Raw genomic sequence first — 21,104 nt, forward strand, 5'->3', positions numbered from 1 at the left:
AGGGGCCCAGTTCCTGGGAATCCCTGCCCCTTCCCCAAAGTATTTGGGATAACCCTCCTGCTCATTAGCATATGATATTACCAAGCCCATAAAAGCTAACAACCCCTCACTTTGTGGTCACTCTTTCTTGCCTTCTGCACTCTGTCTATGGAGCGTGTATTTACTTTTACTTTAACCACATTGACTCACCCCCCCTCCGCCACCTTGTGGCCTTTATGGAGTGTGCATTTCTCTGAACAAATCTATTTTTACTCAAAAAAAAAAAAAAAAAAAAAGTGGGGGGACTTGAGTAGCCTCTTGCCAGGGCCTCAAAACTCAATCGAGGAAGCATTTTAAAAACTGTAGGGGATGTCTTCAAAGAGTAAGACATAGTCACCCTAAATAGCTAGAAAACATTATTATGAGAGAAGAAGGGGGGACATAAATAGAAGTGTAAGGAGACCTTATAGACTGGCTCATACCAAGTTTCTCATTTACATGGCATTAGCCAAGAAAACAGACCTAAAACTTCTGTGGTATCTGATAATATCCCCGTGGTATTGTAATATGTGTTAAATGTATTGAAACTGTGCCCTCTAGAGTTAAAGAACCCACCCTGAAACTGCCCCACATGGTTAACAGAAACTGGTGACTAACAGAAAATCTTGTGCTTACCTTGCTGCTTGTTAAAAACCCCTCTGCTTGTAGCCTACCTTCACTGAGCAAACTCACTTTAATTATTTTATTGCAAATTGCATACCCTCCAAGCTTCACATAGCCTAAATAGTAATATGCTTGCCAGGGTTTTCCAGGAACTTGAGTCCGCTGTGTCTAGCCTGCTGGAGCTCAAACTGGATACAGCTGGAACCACTGACCCTGAAACTGGTCCTGCAAGGTGTTCAATGAATAACCTTTCGATGTTACAGGGCCAAAAACCCCACCTTAGATCATGCTAAGCCCCACCATTCTTGAACATACATCCTGTGAAGAAGCATGTAACTCAGACACAACTTGACAGATTACCTCACCTTTCTGCCACCTCCAATGACTTCTCCCCATGCCTTAGACAACCCTCCTTCTGTATCCCATAAGCATCATAAGCCCACACCTTCGGGGTGGGTACTCCCATCTCCTTGCTTGGCTGCCTTGTGAATAAACCCTTTCTTTGCTGCAAACTTTGATGTTTCAGAATTTTGGCTTCTGCACAGCAAGGCAAATGAACCTGATTAGGTAACAGTATGAATTACATATTTTTGACAATATTTTGGAGTTTTCCTCAGGTCAAGGCAGCAGGCATAGCAGTCATATTTGTTGGAGGGTATGAACTGAGAGGTCAAGTGTACTCCCTTAGGCACGGGGGTGTAGAGGTGTATGTATTGGCAAGAGCAAGAGTATACCAGGAACATGAGTTAGACAGCGAACTCCAAAACCAGAATCCCTAATGTTGAAGGAAGAAAAGCAATAAACTGTTTTATGTACAATTTGTCAGCATCTTAGGAGAGGTAGCCTCTGGGTGTCAGTGGGGCAGAGGTTTTAGTATCTGGGGTGAAGACCTTGCAGGGGGCAAATGCTGTCTCCAGTGGTGAGCTTCTGAACCAGCATGATACTGTCTGAGATGTGGGACTGGGGACTCTTTTTAAGAGGATATCCATCGAAGTTGATGTGTATCTTGTGTTTGTGGCTCTATGACTTATGGCCAGTCATGACCACTTTTGTAATTGGAAGCCAACATTGTGGCTAAGAGCTTGATTTGTATATATCTTTTAAGAAGTCAAGGGCACGTGAGTGCACAGCTGGCAAGGGTGATGTTGACATTCAGGATACACCAGAACTAGGCTTCCACAATTAAACTTTTCATTAAGGTTTTTTTTTCTAGGTTCCAGCCTTTTTTTTTTTTTTTCCTTCCCCAAATGGTTGTTCAGTAGTCAGTTGTGGTTTTGTTGTAGTTGTGAGGAGAGGTGAGCTCATGGTCCTACTACTCTGCCATTTGGAAACCGAAAGCTTCCATTAAGTTTTAAGGTCAAATCTAAGTTTCTAATAATTTAAGATTTTGCACAGAGGAGAGAGGAGAGGGATTATGTTGTAAATAGTTTTTAAATCATATGATCCAATTTGGGTATATGTTGTTAATAAGGTGTCAGCTTATTTCAAAAGCATGCAGGCACTACTTTTTGGGATTTCCCCAAAGAAAAGATTAATATTCAGGTCACAAGCCCTACACAGTCATGCAGAGCTTTCAATGAGCTATTTATAGTGTTATTCAAATAATCATACAGAGAAAGGTGAAAACAATAAAAAGCGGGGGTGGGGGGTAGGGGGGGTGGGGGAGTTCTGCTTGAAGAAACAGATAAATGTAGCAGGAAAAAAAGCTTCCAAAACTACAAAATCTAGAATTAGTCCCACTTATTTTGAGATAAGTCCCACACACAAAATAAGAGAACAGAATGCTATGAAAAAGTAACATAAAACAAAGAAAATGCTTAGACATAAAAAGATAACCAAAAGGTTTAGAAAATATTGCTGTGATTTATGTCTTGAGAATGTTTTGCCTATGTTTTCTTCTAGGAGTTTTGCAATGCCGTGTCTTAAATTTAGGTTTTTAAACCATTTTGAGTTTATTTTTGTCTATGGTGTGAGGGTGTTCTAACTTCATTGATTTATATGCTGCTGTCCAGCCTCCCCAACACCGCTTGCTGAAGAGACTGTCTTTGTTCCATTGTATATTCTTGCCTCCTTTGTTATATCTTAATTGACCATAGATGTATGGGCTTATTTCTGGATTCTTTATTCTGTTCACTGATTTTTGCATTTGTTTTTGTGCCAATAACATTGTTTTGATTACCATAGTTTTGTAGTGTTGTCTGAAGTCTAGAAGGTTTATGCCTCCAGCTTTATTCTTTTTCCTCAGAATTGCTTTGGCAATTCAGGATCTTTAGTGGTTCCTTATAAATTTTAGGATTATTTGTTCTAGTTCTGTGAGAAAAGTCATGGATATTTTGATAGAGGTAACATGAAATCTGTAGATTACTTTGGGTAGCAAGGCTGTTTTAAAAATATTAATTTTTCAGGGGAAGGTACAGCTCAGTGGTAGAGTGCATGCTTTAGGTACTGGGGATTGAACCCATTTTTTAAAAATAAGTAAATAAACCTAATTACCTCCCACCCCTTCTGAAAAAAGAAAAAAAGTATTAAATTTTTCCAATCCAAGAGCATGGGATATCTTTCTGTTTGAGTCATTTTCAATTTCCTTTATTAATGTTTTATAGTTTTCAGCATACAAGTCTTTCACTTCCTCAGTTAAGTTTATTCAGAGGTATTTTTTGATGCCATTGTATATGGATTTTTTTTTTTTACTTTCTCTGATATTTCAAATATAACAAATTTCTATATGTTCATCTTGTGTCCTGCTGCCTTACTGACTTCATGTATTAGTTCTAATAGTTTCTGTGTGGAGACTTTAGGGTTCTCCATATAGAGTATCGTGTCATCTGCAAATAGTGACAGTTTTTCCTCTTCCATTCTAATTTGGATAGATTATTTCACTTTCTTGTCTGACGTTGCTAGGAATTCCAATACCAAATTGAACAGAAGTGGTGAGAGTGAGCTTTCTTATCTTACTCCTGAATTTAGCAGGAAGGCGTTCATCTTTTCACCATTGAGTACTATGCTGGCTGTGGGTTTGCCATAAATGGCTTTTATGTTGAGATACATTCCCTCTGTAATCACTTTGGCAAGAGTTTTTATCATGAATGGATGTTGAATTTTGTCAAATGCTTTTTCTGCATCCCTTGAGATGATCACCTGGTTTTTGTCTTTCCTTTCGTTAGTGTGATGTGTCATATTGATTGATTTATGTGTGTTAAACTATCCTTGAAACCCGGGAGTGAATCGAACTTGATCACAGTATATGATCCTTCTTGTGTATCGTTGGGTTCAGTTTGCTAATATTTTGTCGAGGACTTTTGCATTCATTCTTATCAAAGATATTGATCGGTGATTTTCTTTTCCAAACTCACTTTTTAAATAATGCTCTTCTGTTTGAACATGTCATTATAGCTTAGGTCACAAGGTTTCGAAGATACCATCCTAACATAAGCCTAAACTTAACCTGCAAAACAGCTAGTTGGGCCCAGTCCAGAGCTCTCTCATGTAGAGCGCCTGGATTGCTTTCCATCTTGTCTGGACTTTTATCTTTGTCATCATCTGTGCAAATGCAAAATATAAGTCAGATCAGAAAAAAACTTAAATAATGAGATATTGTTCCTTAAAGGGAAACTGAAAACATCTACATCGACTTTTTCATTGTATAACCCAAGTTACAGCTCAAGGTAACTCAATCTGGGCAGTGTAGGAGCCTGTCCAAAGTCATATAATTTGATAGCGGGGACTAAGTAGAGATTCTCTGAATTTCTAATTAAGCCTTTCTTTTTTAATCCAAACTCATGTTAGCTGGTGTGGAAGGGTTAGAATAGCTAGATACCTACTGCATGCTTTCACAAGTGGATGCGCTGCTGTGAATGGAATATATTTTTTTCATGAATTTACCTAGCTGCAGCTGAGCATGATAGAAAATGAAAAACCAGTTCAGTAGTCACAGATACGGTTTGCAAATGGCAAAGGAGATTATCTCAAGCCTTCACTGTCTATAATGCCCATAGGAGAAGTATTGTGGAATAATACTGACTGAATATATATTTTACAGTGGTACTATTCGGTCTGTAAAGCTAGTCATCATCCCCACATCACAGCAATTTGTCTCATCCTCCTAAATTAATTAGAAATGCAGATTAAGCTGTTAGCATTGTCAGGTCCCTGCAAAGAACAAATTTTGTGAACTATGTTTTAGTGGTAAGACATCAAGGTCCAGTTATAGGTGGATCTAGACTGAATTCTGTTTATTAATAAATGAAAGACATCCCAGGATCATGTGTGAAAGTGACAGATTCCAGTAACACCCGAGAAACTATTTTCTCTAATCAACTCTTAAGCATGCATAAGTTTCCACTTGAACTCTAATAATTCAATCTACAGGCTCTAGTTCTTTTCAAGAATAAGCTTTGGGCATTACGAGCATTAACCAAATTTATCTCCCTTTCCACAAATAAAGACAATTTAGAGTAGAATGAGAATACTAGTATTATTGAAATTTTTACTAAAAATCTGTATGTGAAGTGGAATTCTTCTTAACCTTTGGGTAAGCCAGTCTCTGCATCTAGCCTGCCATCTTCTCACTCACCTAACTCTAGACTTTTTTGTCTAGGCAGAAATGCTTTTAAGCACAATCTACCTGAAAATATCTGTGTATACGTACAGATACAAAGTTTATGAATTCAGCTTGCAGTCCAGGTGTGCACATTATAAGAAAATGTTCTTGAATTTTTTGAAGTCTATTTTCCAACTGCTCTTTATGTACTGTAGGTCTTATCATCCTTGGCCAGATGCTAATTTTCCAGATCAGTGGACCTGAGGTCAATGCTGGAAATATAAGTAGATCTAGTCTTCAATTTCTTTTTTTAATAATTTTTGTTGGGGTTTCTCTAAGAATGTCAAATATTACATTAACTGTTTTACTTTATGCCAGTTAACATATACTTATGCCTTTTCCTATATTCAGAACCTAACTCTTTTATTAAAGTTCCAAAACTGGTGAGGAGGAACACACATGAAACATTTCTTCATTGATTATTTGCCTGAGTTAAACATTAAAGTTGAAAGCTGAAGGCAACTTTCTTTGTGTCAGATATTTAAAAATTTGCCGATGAGTCAAATGAAAAAAGTGTAATGAAACTTAGTCTTAGAGAACTTTAATGAAAAAAATATCATATATATGTTCAAAGTTTTTACTCTAATTCTACATAGTGAACACTGGAAGGTATGCATTTCTGATATTGGAAATTTTTGCTGAATATAATTTTTACTAAGGATAAAGTAGTGGAAAGCAAACTTAGTAGGAAAATGCATCAAACTTAGGAACTCTGGCAGATTCATATGAGTGCAGATGTGTATGTTTTTCTAAAGAAATCTTATTCTCTAAGAAAGAAGAGCTTAAATGGAATATGACCTTCAGAAAGCATCGTATCCAATTCCTCCATTTTTAAAGCCATAGGGATTCAGACTAAGGGAAAATATGCCGAGTGACATGAAAATAGAGTAGGTTTGATAGATTCATTGTTTTCAATATAAATACTCCATGGCTTTGAAATTGAGAACTCTTCCTAACTTTTCTCATTCATTTAGTATCTAATTTAGATAAATTTCAGAACTATAAGCTTGTTTTGTAAATAATACTCTCTAAAATGTATATTTAATCTGATTTTTATTTGGTCCCACTTAGGAAAAATGCACACAATACAGATATACACACATACACACAAATTTAAAGAGAAGACAACCTTTTGTTACTTAGGCATAAAATATATAAATTCTTATATTTAACATCAAGTGGGTATCATACTTAAGTTTTTTTTAAACTGACCAACCCATTCATGATTGTGAAAATCACTTTGGAGACATGTTTATAGCAAGTTCTAATCTTTTAAGAATCATATGTATGACATATATATATATTTTTTTTTAAAGATTGCTTTTTACTTGGTGCAGCCACCGTGGAGGAAAGTATGGAGTTTCCTTAAACTAAAAATAGACTTACATATAATCCAGTAATCCCACTCCTGGGCATATATCCAGAGGGAACTCTAATTAAAAAGACACATGCACCCCAATTTTCGTAGCAGCACTATATACAATAGCCAAGACATGGAAGAAACCTAAATGTCCTTCAATAGATAACTGGATAAAGATGATGTGATATACAAATATATGATATATTTATATACAATAGAATATTTCTGAGCCATAAAAAAGAATGAAATCATGCCATTTGCAGCAACATGGATAGACTTGAATGGTAGTAAGCTAAGTGAAATAGACAGAGAAAGACAAATACTATATGATATCATTCATATGTGGAATCTAAAAAAATACAACAAACTAGTGAATATAACCAAAAAGAAAAGAAACAGACTCACAAATATAGAGAATAAATTAGTGGTTATCAGTGGAGAGAAAGAAGTGAGGAGAGGAAATACAGGGGTAGGGGATTAAGAAATACAAAATATTATGTATAAAATAAGCTACAGGGATACTATTGTACAATGTGGAGAATATGGTCGATATTTTATAATAACAATAAATGGAGCATAACCATTAAAAATTGTGGCTCACTATATTGTATGCCTGTAACATATAATATTATATGTCAACTGTACTTCAAAAAATGGATATAAAAAGTAAAGTCCATGAAGGTTTATAAAGTCACTAGTGCTTCATAATTAAGTAGAAGCTATAAACATGTCAATTGGTGCTTTGTTTCTATTTTTCCTGAATCAGTCTAATACATTCAACTTAAAAAATAGTGAAAAGTTAGGAGACCTATCGCAGGACCTGCAACATTAGCTAAATCCTTGTTGAATGAATAAATAGACTATTGTTTGAATGAGGGTGCTTCATTCATATCCTGACCCATATTTTGTAGAGCCCACTTAGAATTTTAGTAAATGCAAAAAAGCTGCATGTGTACATTAATAACTTGTATAGATAACATGACAATATAGTCCACAGTCTACACGTGTGAATAGCCTAAGTTCAACTATCTGATATCTGGAGTTCACAAGAGGAATTTTAAAAAAGAAATTTCAACAAAGGTGTATATCTTTTATTTCACAAAATTTTAATGACATTAAATGTTCATAATTATATGAAACAAAACTCACATTCCTATAGCAGAAAAAGTATAAAACATAAGAGAAATAAAATTCTAATCAGTCCAAGTTTTATTAAAATTTGAGGGCCAGGTTGATCAAAATTTTGCTGTATGGAGAGAACACTCTGATTTTTGATCCAGATGTCAGTGGATCAGTTTAGAGACATTGTGTTGATGTATGTTGTGTATCGTCTTAGTTCTGATGGATTCCAGATCTCTCTTATATTTCACTCCTGTTTTAAAGTAAGTTTTGCTCTCTTAATATTCTATTGTGTATCTTGTGATCCTGGGAGTGAAATTAACATCTCTGTTGTCCTACTTCACAACAAATATATTACTGAAAAGCAAGTGAAGTGTTTTTCACTCTCATTTTTATCAATGTGTACGTGTTGTCAATGGAATAAACTATTCGAGTTCTTTGAGTTGGATAACTGGGATTACAGTGAGAATGACTGTAATGACCCAAAACGTGTGTCATTAGGTCCCATTTAGGTCCCATTGATCTTATCATTTATGTAAAAAGAGTATTTTAATATATTACTTTTACTTTCTAAACTCAAGTTTCTTCTATAGTTTACTAGTTCTAATGGCAGTCAAAAAGCCATTGTTTTTAACAACAGATTTTTAATATAAAGAAACACTATATATTTACTCTTCTCTTTGAAAAGGACCAGCAGATCAGTGAATTCTGATGTCTGTCTTACATAAATGAAAGATTAGAGTTTGGAAATGATTTGTTACATGAGGTATGTGGTAGTGTTTAGGATTCAAAGGATTATTAAAAAAATACTTTTAAATAAATATCTCCAGCTGCTAACGGAACTAGAAAGCTCAAGAGTGAATTAAATTTTATAAATCTCTTCAATCTTCCAGAGACTCTGAGTTTATATATTTTCTGGTTTCATTTGGATGGTTGGTCTTTTCTAATAGAGTAAAATCCACAAGGAAGCATCTATATTTTAAATCCAGACAAAAATTTAAAGCACTGCCTGAGATGAACCAAGCATAGATTTTGTGACTTTTTTGTGTAACACAATGTGATATAGTCTACATACTTGTCATTGTCTCCATATATTACATTTATTTAAAAATGAATCATTCAAAAAATTAATAAAAGTGTGACTGCCTACATTGTTGCCACTGTATTATCATTCTCTAATTTTATTAATTATAAGCTACAATTTTATTTTTTTCAAACATGACTTATGCCTGCTCAAACTCCTTCTTATATTTCACCTAATAAACTTGTGTTCATTTTAAAGAAAAATCTTTTGAAGCAACTGAAATATTTATTTTTGAAAATGAGTAACAGTGGCAAGGATTTCATCACAGATTTGATTTCCTTTTGCAGTAATGCTTATCACTCTATTGGAATTCATCTGAAAAATTACAGTGAATACAAAAAAGAGGACCTTACAGATTTTCAGTGTTGAAATGGAAATGTGTTAGTTAAGGTTTAAGATGACAATGGAGAACCTTAAAGTAATCTAGAAAAATCTAGAAATCTATATATTCTGAATTCTTTTTAATTAGTTATATTTTGTTTATAGCCCTTTCAAATTCTAGATTTGAATTTCAAAGTAATTGTAGGCATAAATGAAATAATGAAAGTGCTAGAAATACATAATCTCTCAAATGTTCAAAGCTGAAACAGTTTAGATCTCAAGAAAAAAATACTGTCTTAAGACTGCATAACTGAAGCAGGAGAAAGGTATGCACACACAGTGGATGCCAATGGATGAAGAGACAGCTCTCAGTTGAACTTTTGGCTCATTTGCCAAAGTCACAATAACGAGACCCTAGAACTCTGAGTTTCCTGTGAACTCACCGGGAGGTCTGGCTATGTACATAACTTAAAATGACATGAAAAAGTGAGTAATTCCATAATGTTTTGCCTTCTATAGCAATGCAGCTGCCAAAATGAATATTTTAGAATCTACAACACTGTTTCTTTATGCCAGAAGATGGTAGTTTAGAATTTGGAGAGAAAGACTGGAGGGCTGGTAAATTTTCTCAATGGTTACATCAGAATTCCTCTTCACTTAACCCCAAATAATCTAGGAATGTATTATGTTTTAAAAGAATTTGATACAAACATAAACATTACAGTTTGTTTTTCTTTTGTTTCCCTCAAATTGTGTGATATATGAAATCTTTAAAACATTGCTGGTTGAGTGGAAGACAATGAGTAAAATTAATTATAGACAAGGAAGATAATTTCTTTTTAAATAAAAGACTCACTTTTGACACTTTCAAAATTTGGGGTTTTTTTCCTTAGATTTTAATTCAGACTGATAGTTTCTGTCTCTTTCCCAAATCTCTGACATTAAATCAAACAAAGATATTTTTACCTCATCTTCTTGTAAAGAAATAAAATGTAAGAGTTAATAAAATTTAATTTATATTACATTTTGGAATAGTAAAATCCAGTTAATTATAGATTTGCAGTCTCTACTGAATATGGTCACTTCTCTCCACACCACTGCTACCATCATCCATTGCCTAGGCTATTTAAATTTCATGATAGCTGATCTCCAACACTGTAGCCATGGTGATCTTTCTTTGTTTATATAGAATTAGCTTAATTATACAAGAAATACATTACCATTTCATAGAAAATCTGTAAATACAGAGAAGAAAATATTATTAAATTTTAATAAACTCAGATTCACCCTAAGATATAATTCAATACTTTGGTATGTATCCATCCAGATTTTCTCCCAAACTTGGGTCTGCTCATCCCATGGGGAGCAAAACCAATCTATTGACACTGGGTTGTGGTGCAGGAAAGTACAGTTTTTATTGCAAGGCACCCAAGGTGGGGCCAAGCAAGGTGAATGAGCAGCTCATGCTCAAAAGACCAGAACTCCTTGGTGGCTTTCAGGGAAGGGTTTTTAAAAGCAATGTGAGGGAGAGGGTTGTAGGGTGTCTGATCAGCTCCCATTCTTCTGATTGGCTCGGTGAGGTCACCCAGTGTTATTTTGGGAGTCAATATCATCATCAACATCGGGTTCCAACTAGTCTGGGGTCTATGTGCTGGTGGTCAGCATGCAATTAATGTCTTTCACTTGGTGAAAGTTTCAGTATCTGCCAAACAATGAAAAGCTGTGGCTCAGGATATTACCTACAGCCCTCGAGCAGGAAAAATGGCTCTTGACTTTCTTTTATGGCTAAAATACTACTATTTTGTCTTGCTTTGCTATTTTCCTGTGTTTCTGCATTTTCTCACTTCCCTGATTAAATTTTCTGTTTGGAAATTGGGAAAGGCCTAGGAGGCTAAAATTGTCCTACAAACAAGAGGCAGGTGGCAGAATGGGTTGAGGGGGTAGAGGGGTGTCTGTCTCTGGGAAGGCGCTGCAGGGTTCTGCTTGGTCTCAGTTTTACTCTACTTTCCCTCTTTTTATTGTATTATTTTCTTAATTCTTTCAGTCAGATGCTTATTCATTTATTTTCCTTTTTCATTTATACAATTATTTAAGACAGTACACTTTCTTCTGAACACTCTTTATGTTTTACTCCACAAATTTTCAAATATAATGTTTTTAATGTTGTTTTTGTGAAATCCTGCAAATTTGGTTTTTATTTCCATTTAGTTTTTCATTTCCTAGCTGATTTACTTTAAGTTTTTCAACTCGCAATGCAAAGTGATGTCTTTGCTATCCAGGATTTTTAAAATATTAATTTCCGTTCTTACTAACTGTGGTCAGAGAGTATTTTTTATTCTATTTTTATTTTTAGAGATTTATGAAGAATTTCTCTGTGGCAAGAAAATAATGAAATTTTATGAGTTTTTAATGAGCACTTGGAAATAAGTTGTATTCCCTATATGAGGTCCTGAATTAGTGAACATGCATCAGATATTTTTTGCTTGTGACATTTGAGCCTTTTATATCATTTCCTTGTCTTCAGTTTATTTTTCTTGGACTGAGAAAACTAAATTGAAGTTTCATGTGTCTCCTGTATATTTCTTTTTATGAAGGTTGCTAGCATGTTACATGACTTATGGATATTAAAAACCATTAAAAATTTCTGTGTAAATTGACTCTTTGGATGCTAAAGTATGGGTCTCTAACTTGTTTGCTGTTTTTGTTTGGAGTTTTACCTTATGTAATATTAAAATCATAAATTTCTGACGTCTTTTGTTTGCATTTGCCTAATAACACTTTTTCTTTGCTTGTTTTCTTTTTAACTATTTGGAATCTCTTTATTTACCTATGTCTCATAAATATACCATCTGATTAAGTTTCTCATTTATAGAGGAAATAAGCCTGTTTATATTTAGTGATGTGACATTTTCTCCTAGTTCTGAGAATAATTTGTTATGCTATCTATGTGCATATACAAATATTTTTAAAGACTTTCATTAGGAAATCAGTTTCTTTTGTCTTAAAAAATATTATTTCTCAGATTCTGACTTCTTATAATGGCAGATTAGCTTGGAGGCCTGTGGAGAGCAGAGAAAAACCTTACAGATAATTATAAAAGCCATACAAAACATTAAAAAATATATTTGAAGGTACTGCAGAGTGATTACAAACAGAAACTACCCATACTATATGACTCAGAAATCAGTGTAGGGATTAGAGAGGAGCAATGGATACCGGGAGATAACTGTCAAATGTCCCCTAAGTGCTAATAGTTTTGTATTTCAGGTGTGTACTCAGACAGTGGACTTCAACTTTTAGAGCAGTTTTAGGCTTCACAGCAAAACTGAGTGGAAAGTACAGACAGTTCTCATATACCCTCAACCCCCACAAACATACCACTTCTTCCGCTAATAGCTTGCACAACCGTGGTGTATTTGTTACAGTTCAATGAACCTATATTGCCACATTACTTGTACTCATAGTTTAGGGTTCATACTTGGCATTTATACTGTATGACGTTGGACAAGGGTATAATGCCATATATGCACTATAATGATCTTGTTTTCTCTGTAGTTTTGACTTTTCCAGAATGTCACAGAGTTGGTATCATGCTGTATGTAGCCTTTTCAGATTGGCTTCTTTCGAATAGTAATGTATATTCAAGGCCCCTCCATGTCTTTTCAAGGCTTGATAGAACATTTCTCTTTAGTGATGAATAATATTTCATTGCTAGCTGTACTACAGTTGTTTATTCATTTACCTACCAAAAGCAGATAACATCATCAAAGTTTTGGCAATTATAAATAAAGCTGCTACGAACATCTCTGTGCAGGTTTTTTTGTGGACCTAAGTTTTGAACTGTGTTCTTGTAATGTCTTTGTCTGGTTTTGGTATTAGGGTAATGCTGGGCTCATGGAATGAATTAGGAAGTATTCTTTCTGCTTCTATCTTTCGGAAGACATTATAGAGAAGTGTATAATTTCTTCCTTAAATGTTTGGTAGAATTCCTCAGTGAATCCATGTGGACCTGGTGCTTTCTGTTCTGGATGGTTATTAATCATTGATTCAATTTCTTTAATAGTTACTAGCCTATTCAGACTGTCCATTTCATCTGTGTGAAGTTTTGACTTATCAAATTTGTGGGCATAGAATGGTTCAGAGTATTCCTTTAATATACTGTTAAGTTTGTTGAATCTGCAGTGGTAACCCCTTTTCCATCTCTGATACTAGTATTTTGTGTCCTCTTTTTTTCAGTTAATTGATTTTGTTGATCTTTTCAAAGAGCCAGCTTTCAGTTTCATTGATTTTCTCTATTGATTTCCTGTTTTCAATTTTATTGATTTCTGCTAATTCTTACTTCTTTTCTGCTGCTTACTTTGAATTTAATTTGCTCTTTTTCTAGTTTCCTAAAGTAGAAGCTTAGATGATTGATTTGAGGGTTTTTTTTTTCCTAATGTATAATTCAATGTTATAAATTTCCTTCTAAGCCTGGCTTTTGCTGCATCCCACAAATTTTGATAAATTTTCTCTTTCATTGATTTCAAAATATAGTTTGACTTCTCTTGAGATTTTTTTCTTTGATCTATGTATTATTTAAAAGTTTGTTGTTTAATTTCCATGTGTTTGGGATTTTTTTAGCTATGTGTTATTGATTTCTAGTTTAATTCCATTGATGAATGAGAGCAGTCATTGTATGAAATTCATTCTTTTAAATTTGTGTTTTATGGTCCAGAAAATGGTCTACCTTGGTGAATACTCCATGTGAGCTTGAAAATAACATGTATTCTGCTGTTATTGAAGCAATCTCTATTTGTCCATTATATCCTGATGACTGATGCTGTTATTGAGCTCAATTATGTCCTTTCTGATTTTCTACCTGCTGGATCTCTCCATTTTTGATAGTGTTGAAAGCTTCAACTATAAAATGTGTTCATTTATTTCTCCTTGGAGTTATATCAGTTTTTGCCTCGTAGAATTTGACGCACTTTTTTTACGTACATCCACAATAAGAATTGTTATGTCTTCTAGGAGAATTGACCCCTTTACCATTATGTAATGCCCCTCTTTATTCCTGATACTTTCTTGTGTTGAAGTGTGCTCTGTCCGAAAAATCAATATAGCTATCTTTACTTTCTTTTGATTAGTGCCATCATAGTGTACCTTTTTCATCCATTTGCCTTTAACCTGTAAGTGTCTTTACTTAAAATATAGGCAACATATAGTTGTCTTATTTTTGATCCATTTTGACTTCTGTCTTTTAATTGGTAATTTAGACCATTGATATTCAAGGTGATTATTGATATATTTGTATTAATATCTACCATATCTATTAGTGTTTCCTATATGTTGCCTTTGATCCTTGTTCTTTTACCTTTCACTCTTTCTGGCTTTTGTGGGGTTTTTATTGTGTGTGTGTGTGTGTGTGTGTGTGTGTGTATATATATATATATACACATACATATTTTATTGACATATAGTCAGTTTAGTCAATTTCTGGTGTACAGCATAATGCTTCAGTCATACATGAACATACAATATTTTCATATTCTTTTTCACTCCAAGTTACTACAAGATATTGAATATAGTTCCCTGTGCTATACAGTATGAACTTGTTTATCTATTTTATGTATATATTAGTATCTGCAAATCTTGAATTCCTAATTATGGTTTTAATGGAGCATTTTATGATTCTGTTTTTTCTCCTCTCTTATCACATGAATTGTACTTTTTTTTTTTTTTTTACCTTTTTAGAAGTCAGCCCTAGAGTTTGCAATACACATTTACATCTAATCCAAGTACACTTTCAAGTAAAACTCTACCACTTCCCAGGTAGTGCAAGTACCTTACAATAACAAAATAATCTTAATTCCTCTATTTGGTTCTTTGTATCATTGCTGTTGTTCATCTTGTGCATATACCTATGTATTGTTCCTATTATTATTTTGAAAAAATTATGTGCTACCTCAATCTAGAAAAACTAAAGTTTTTATCTTCACTTGTCCCTTCTCTGATATTCTTTATGTAGATTCAAGTTTTTTACCTTTGTAATTTCCTTCTCCCTAAAGAACTTCTTTTAACATCTTTTGCAAGGTGGTCTACTAGTAACCAATCCCGTAATTTTTGTTTGTCTGAGAAAGTCTTTATCTTTTCTGAAGGATTATTTGCAGGGCACAGAAAACTGGGTCAGTGAGGTTTATTTTCCCTCAACACTTTAAGTAGTTCACTGCACACTCATCTTCCTTGCATAACTTCTGATCAGAAGTCAGATTTAATTTATTTCTTATGGTAAGTCCCTTCTCTCCCCAGCTTCTTTTCTTTCTGGATTTTTTTCTTTGTCCTTTCTCCTCTGTAATTTGAAAATAATATGTCTGGGTGAAGTGGTTTGTTTTGGTTTGTTTTGTGGCATTTACCTTGTTTGGTATTCTCCAAGCTTCCTGGATCTGTGGTTTAGTATTTGGGGTAATCGGTATTCATTATTGTTTCAAACATTGCTTCTGCTCTTTTCTCTCTTTTCCTTGTGATACTTCGATTATCCACATGTTACACTTTTTGTAGCTGTTCCACAGCTCTCGGGCATTTGTTTTCCTTAGTCTTCTTGCTGTTTGCTTTTTGCAGTTTAGGAGGAGGTTACTATTTAGATAGCCCCAAGCACAGAGATTCTTTCCTCAGCTGCATCCAGTCTGCTAATAAGCTCATCAAAGGTATTCTTCACACCTGTTAACAGTGTTTTTGCGCTCTAGCATTTCCTTCTGGGTCTTTCTTAGAATTTGTATCTCTCTTCTTATATTGCACATGTGTTCATGCATGCTGTCGAATTTATCCATTAGAGTCCTTAGCATATTTAACATAGTGGCTTCAAATTCCTAGTCTGATCATTCCAGTATCACTGTCATTTTGGGTTCTGGTTCTGATACATGCTCTGTTTCTTCCATCCGTATGTGACTTTGAGTATGTCTTATTCTTATTTTTGTTTGGTAGATGGACATGATGTACTGGATAAAAGAAACTGCCATGAGTAGGCTTTTAATAATGTAGTGGTAAGTTGTGGAGGGAGAGAAAACGTTGGCATAGTGCTATAATTAGACCTCAGTCTTTTAGTTGACTTATGCCTGTGAACTGTGAACTGTGAGCAGCACACAGTGCTTCTCATGCCCACCCTCCCTCAGGTGGGACAGAGGAGCTTCAGTGGGCTGGAGTTGGGTATTTTACTCTCTCCAAGCAGAAAATTAGAGCTCATGGGGTTACTTTTATCCCAGGTCAATTAGGCTCTAATAAAACCCCAGCAGCTTAAATTCTGATTAACTAGTTTGTCCTGAGGGCAGGCCTTGTTAAGAACAAAACAGCTCTGGCGCCTTTTTCCTGCCAGATGCCTGAGGTTTTCTCTGATACTTATTAAGAGAACCTGGTCAGTCTCCTGGAGGTAACTCTCGCCAAATTGTGGAGGCCCCTCTATGACTGGGTTCGCTGCGTTTTTAACTCTCAAAGTTGTCCACAGTGGGCTTCCGTAAATCCGTCAATTACAGTTCAGGTTCTCCAGGTTTTCCTGCGTCCACGCTAGTTCTTGTGGAACCGTCTGTTCTTGCGGACGTTTCAGTGGCTTTCTGCTCAGGTAAGTTGTAATTTTTAGTATTTCTGTATTTCCAAATTTGCGAGCCATGGTTTGTCTTGCAACCTCCTCGCTCTGAGGGATCTAAGAAGATTTGCTTTTTCAAGTTGTTCGGCTGTTTAAACGTTGTTAGGTTGTAGTGAAAGCTTGTAAGCTTCTTACACGCCAAGCAGAAACTGAGAGTCCTGTTAATAACCTTCCGATAATAATACCTGACGCAGAGAGCCCTTGCCAGCTACAGATTTATGAATTTAAATATAAGAGCCATCTTTCTTAGATTTTTGAAAAGTGTTATTTCACTTATTTTTATTTTTTCTGGTTCCAGAGCTATGTAAGCTTTTTTTTTTTGAAATTAACGTATAAATAATTTAGAATATTAATTTCAGGTGTACAGCATAGTGATTCAGTATATTTACAGATTATACTACATTAAAAGTTACTACTAGATAATGACTGTAGTTTCCTGGTCTATATAATATATCCTTGTTGATTACCTGCTCTCAGCTTGGGCTGGGGATTGGGGCAACTGCTAAAGCAGACTTCTTTCCATACTGTCTTGGGGTGTGTGTGTGTGTGTGTGTGTACACGCACACACGCTTCTCATGAGCAGAATTCAGGCTTCTTCAGCCTTTATATCTGTCCCGATGGTCCTCTGTTACCGGGAAGAGAGGAATATAAGTTAACTCAGTTCTTTGGTCACCCTAAAAAAATGAATTTTTAACCAGAAAACGTGATATGAACAAGATTTTATTAGTGAAGAAAAAAGGTAGTAAAATATGGTACACTCCCAAGAATTGGGAGCCGGCCAACCCAGGAGAGGAGAGATGGCGCCCTTCCCTTGGTTCTCCTGGCTTAAGGGCTTTTTTGTGTGTGATTGATTCACGGATCAGTTCCTGGTGCTCAGGCACGCCCAGCCTTTTTGCGCATATTCTTACCCATGACGCACACAGAAAAACCTACAGGAGGGGACTTAAACTGCAATGTTAATTACATTGTAACGAGCATTGGGTCAGGTTAAGCTACTGCACAGCAGCAGCATTCAGTCTCAGCCGGCATCTTTTGCTGGCCCTCATTTAGAGAAAGTAGAAATTTTGGATCCCCTTACCGAAGCACAGGTGTACTGCTATTTTCTGGATTGATCCTTTCCCCATTCCCTCCCCCTGCCTGGTGCTCATTTCTGCCTAACAAGAGTCAAGTGTGCTTGTCTTTTCTGAGTAAGACCCCAGGACTGTGATGCCCAGTCCGTGACTCCACCCGCTCACTCCCCAGGGTGGTTGTGTGCCCCTGCAGCCTGTCTCTTCTTCTGAGTTCCCTCCCAGGGGTACAGATCCTGGCTGGATCTCTTTGCTTCCCTTCCTAACGGATTACATGTGTATCTTTCTTACAGCCTTGGTTGTACAGGAGTCCTTCTGCTAGTTTCCCATTAGTTTGACGTGTTCCACATGTCGATGTATTTTTGATGTTTTCATGTGATAATGTGGGCTCCACGTTCTCTTACTCTACCATATTGATCTCTTCCTCTTCACTTACTCTGTTCTCTTCATGAGAACTACATATAATCTGTATTTTAAAGAATCCTATTGTCTTTCTTGGGTCTCTTAATGTCTTGAACAATTTTATTTTCTTTCCCTTAATATTCAGCCTCTCAAATATCCCCTCAAAATGATTTATTTTTATGAAATTTTAATCCTGTTTATTTCTAATGCCTTCAATTGTATGACTTCAGACTTTAAAAATTAATGTCAACTTATTTTTAATCTCAGATATAATTTTTTTTCATCTTTCTTTTTTTGTTACATTGTTTTGCTTTTGTTCCTTCAGATTGTAAACCACTTGGTGCCTAAAAATTACTTGTTTTGTATAGTAAATGTTCTTCTAAAGTGCATTCTTTATGTCTTGCAGATACCTTCTTGTACGTTGCAGAATACTTACATGGCATACATATTGTTTTTCTATTTGTCATTGAATGAATGCAAAGTATTCAAGACTCTTTCCCCTCGATTTCACCTAAAAATAAGTGGGATTTCTTTCCTACAGTTTTTATGTCTCTATTTGAGGCACTTCTATTAGAATCTTTAAATTTTTTTATTTTTATTTTATTTTTTTTAGTACTGAACCTGGAAGCGATATTGTTCATGTGATCTACAATCAGGCATTCAAAAGGATTAAGGAAAGGGGGCGACAACTGAGACTAGAAGTCGTCTTAAAAAGCTTAAATCACTGCCAGAATGTGCTTCTTAAATGAATTTCTGGTGAGTCTGCTTTTTCTTCCAATAAAATAATACTGCTGTGCCCAATACCTTTCATGGAACATCTGACTGAAAAATTGGCAGAATACACGTTTCTCATTTAGGCAGAGAATCATTTTATTTTAGAGAAATTCTTTCATCTTCATTGAACCAGCTACATACTGCTAAGTGGTGTCAGAGATTGATTTTTGCTGGTTTTGCTCTGTGTATGCTGATGTATCTAATTGTTACTTGTTCTATATAATAAAAACCGCTTAAAGCAAAGTTATCTTTGTCACTTTTATGGAAAACTTTCATATCTACTCTCATTTCTTCAAATTTAGGTGCAGCTATTCTCCAGCTCTGGAAAATGTTCTCCACTTTGGAAAAGCCTCATGATACTTTGGAAACCTATGCCGAGTAAAAGTCTTATAAGCTTCAAGACTGATGCGGCCACTGGTGAGTTTTTTCAAATTTAATATAATGCTGTTTATTGGTGATTCCAAATGGTATTTCCAAATAATTGAGCCCACTTTATCTGGCATCACGGCACCTTCTACACTTTGATAAGAGGAGGTAAAATTTCCTGCATTTATTTCTCTCAAAAATGAAACTTTCTTGAGAATGGAGCTACAATTTAATTACTGGTGAGTATAAAATCTATTTCTTTGTAATACATATAGCGTATTTGTGGTATTTGATGTTATATAGTATTTGGTTTGATATTCAGAAGTGTAAAATTGTCAAGGTTCAGTTTCAAAAAATGTGGACTTCTGTATTGTAAAAATATAACGTTTGGTTTACTGACAACCACTTTTAAGTATACACTTCATTAATGTTAATTATATTTACATTGTTGTGCAACAGATCTCTAGAACTTTTTCATCTTGAAAAACTGAAACTTGATACCCACTGAAGACTAACTCTCCCTCCCGCTACCACCGGTCCTTCACAGTTACCTTTCTGCTTTGTGTTTCTATGATTTTGATTACTTTAGATACTTTCTATGAGTAGAATCACATGGTATTTGTGCTTTCATGACTGGCTTGTTTTGCTTAGCATAATGACCTTGAGGTTCATACATGTTTTAGCATGTGACAGGATTTCATTTTATTTGAAGGCTATATAACATTCCATTATATGTGTTTACTGCATTTTATTTGTTCATTCATATATTGATGGATATTTGGGTAGCTTTTACCTCTTTGCTCTTATAAATAATGCTGCACTGAACAGGAGTGTTCAGATAGCTCTTATAGACCCTGCTTTGAGTTATTTTGGATATAAACCCAGAAGTAAAATTGCTAGGTGGCAGTTCTACTTTTAATTTTTTGAGGAACTTCTACACTATTTTCCATACTGGCTGCACCATTACATCCCCACCAACAGAGCACAAGGTTCCAATTTCTCCACATTTGTGTCAACACTCATTTCCTGCACTTTTGATAGTGGCTATCCTAATGGCTTTGAGATGCTATTTCATTGTGGTTGTGATTTGGATTTGTCTTATGACTAGTGATGATTATCTTTTCAAATTCTCTTAGCTGTTTATATTATCTCTAGAGAATCGTTTATTCATGTTATTTGCCCATTTTAATCAAGTTATCTGGTTTTGGTTGTTTTATAGATGGGTCTTATATATTTTGGATGAATAAGAATATTTTAGATGTTTTAAACACAAAAAATGGCTTTAAAAATTTTTGGTTAGGTTTAAGAAAAATATATTTAGGTTGAGTTTTCAAAACTTCAGTGTAGAACAGAGTCACAGTGGGAGCTAATGCTCTTCTTTGATTAAGAAAACTAGAAACCTGCCACTTCAAATGCCAGCTCTAGAGCCATGCTGTGCCATACCACAGGAAGCCACAGCAAGATCAGAAAACTTAAAAGCCTATTCTCAGAAAACCCCCATGATCAGGAAGCCACTGTTTCAAATGCAGCTTGCAGAAACACCTGCAAAAAAATCACTACACAATTCTCATTAATACTCATGGATCAAGTGACCACACATTAATATCTTTGTAATGTTGCCACAGAAAACCAGACACCCCTGTGATGGTCTTTGCTAGCAGAAACAAAAGAAACAGCAAAAATAACCCACACATCCCATTAGTCATGCCAGTGTTTTGGCAGTGTATCTGATTGGCAGAACCAAAATTACATCC

The 21,104-nt window shown here is 35.1% G+C and overlaps 1 long non-coding RNA gene across 1 annotated transcript in view; it reads left to right on the plus strand.

The window, feature by feature from the left end:
- LOC106729933 overlaps positions 1-19,887 on the plus strand; it is a 102,695-nt gene extending 82,808 nt beyond the window's left edge. The window contains exons 4-6 of the long non-coding RNA XR_001366357.2: positions 18,824-18,966; positions 19,287-19,401; positions 19,810-19,887. This is a non-coding gene — a long non-coding RNA (uncharacterized LOC106729933). The remainder of the gene's footprint in view (positions 1-18,823; positions 18,967-19,286; positions 19,402-19,809) is intronic.
- The last annotated feature ends 1,217 nt before the right edge of the window (positions 19,888-21,104 follow it).

Source organism: Camelus ferus, chromosome 8 (assembly GCF_009834535.1).
Source record: "Camelus ferus isolate YT-003-E chromosome 8, BCGSAC_Cfer_1.0, whole genome shotgun sequence".
Lineage (NCBI taxonomy): Eukaryota > Metazoa > Chordata > Mammalia > Artiodactyla > Camelidae > Camelus > Camelus ferus.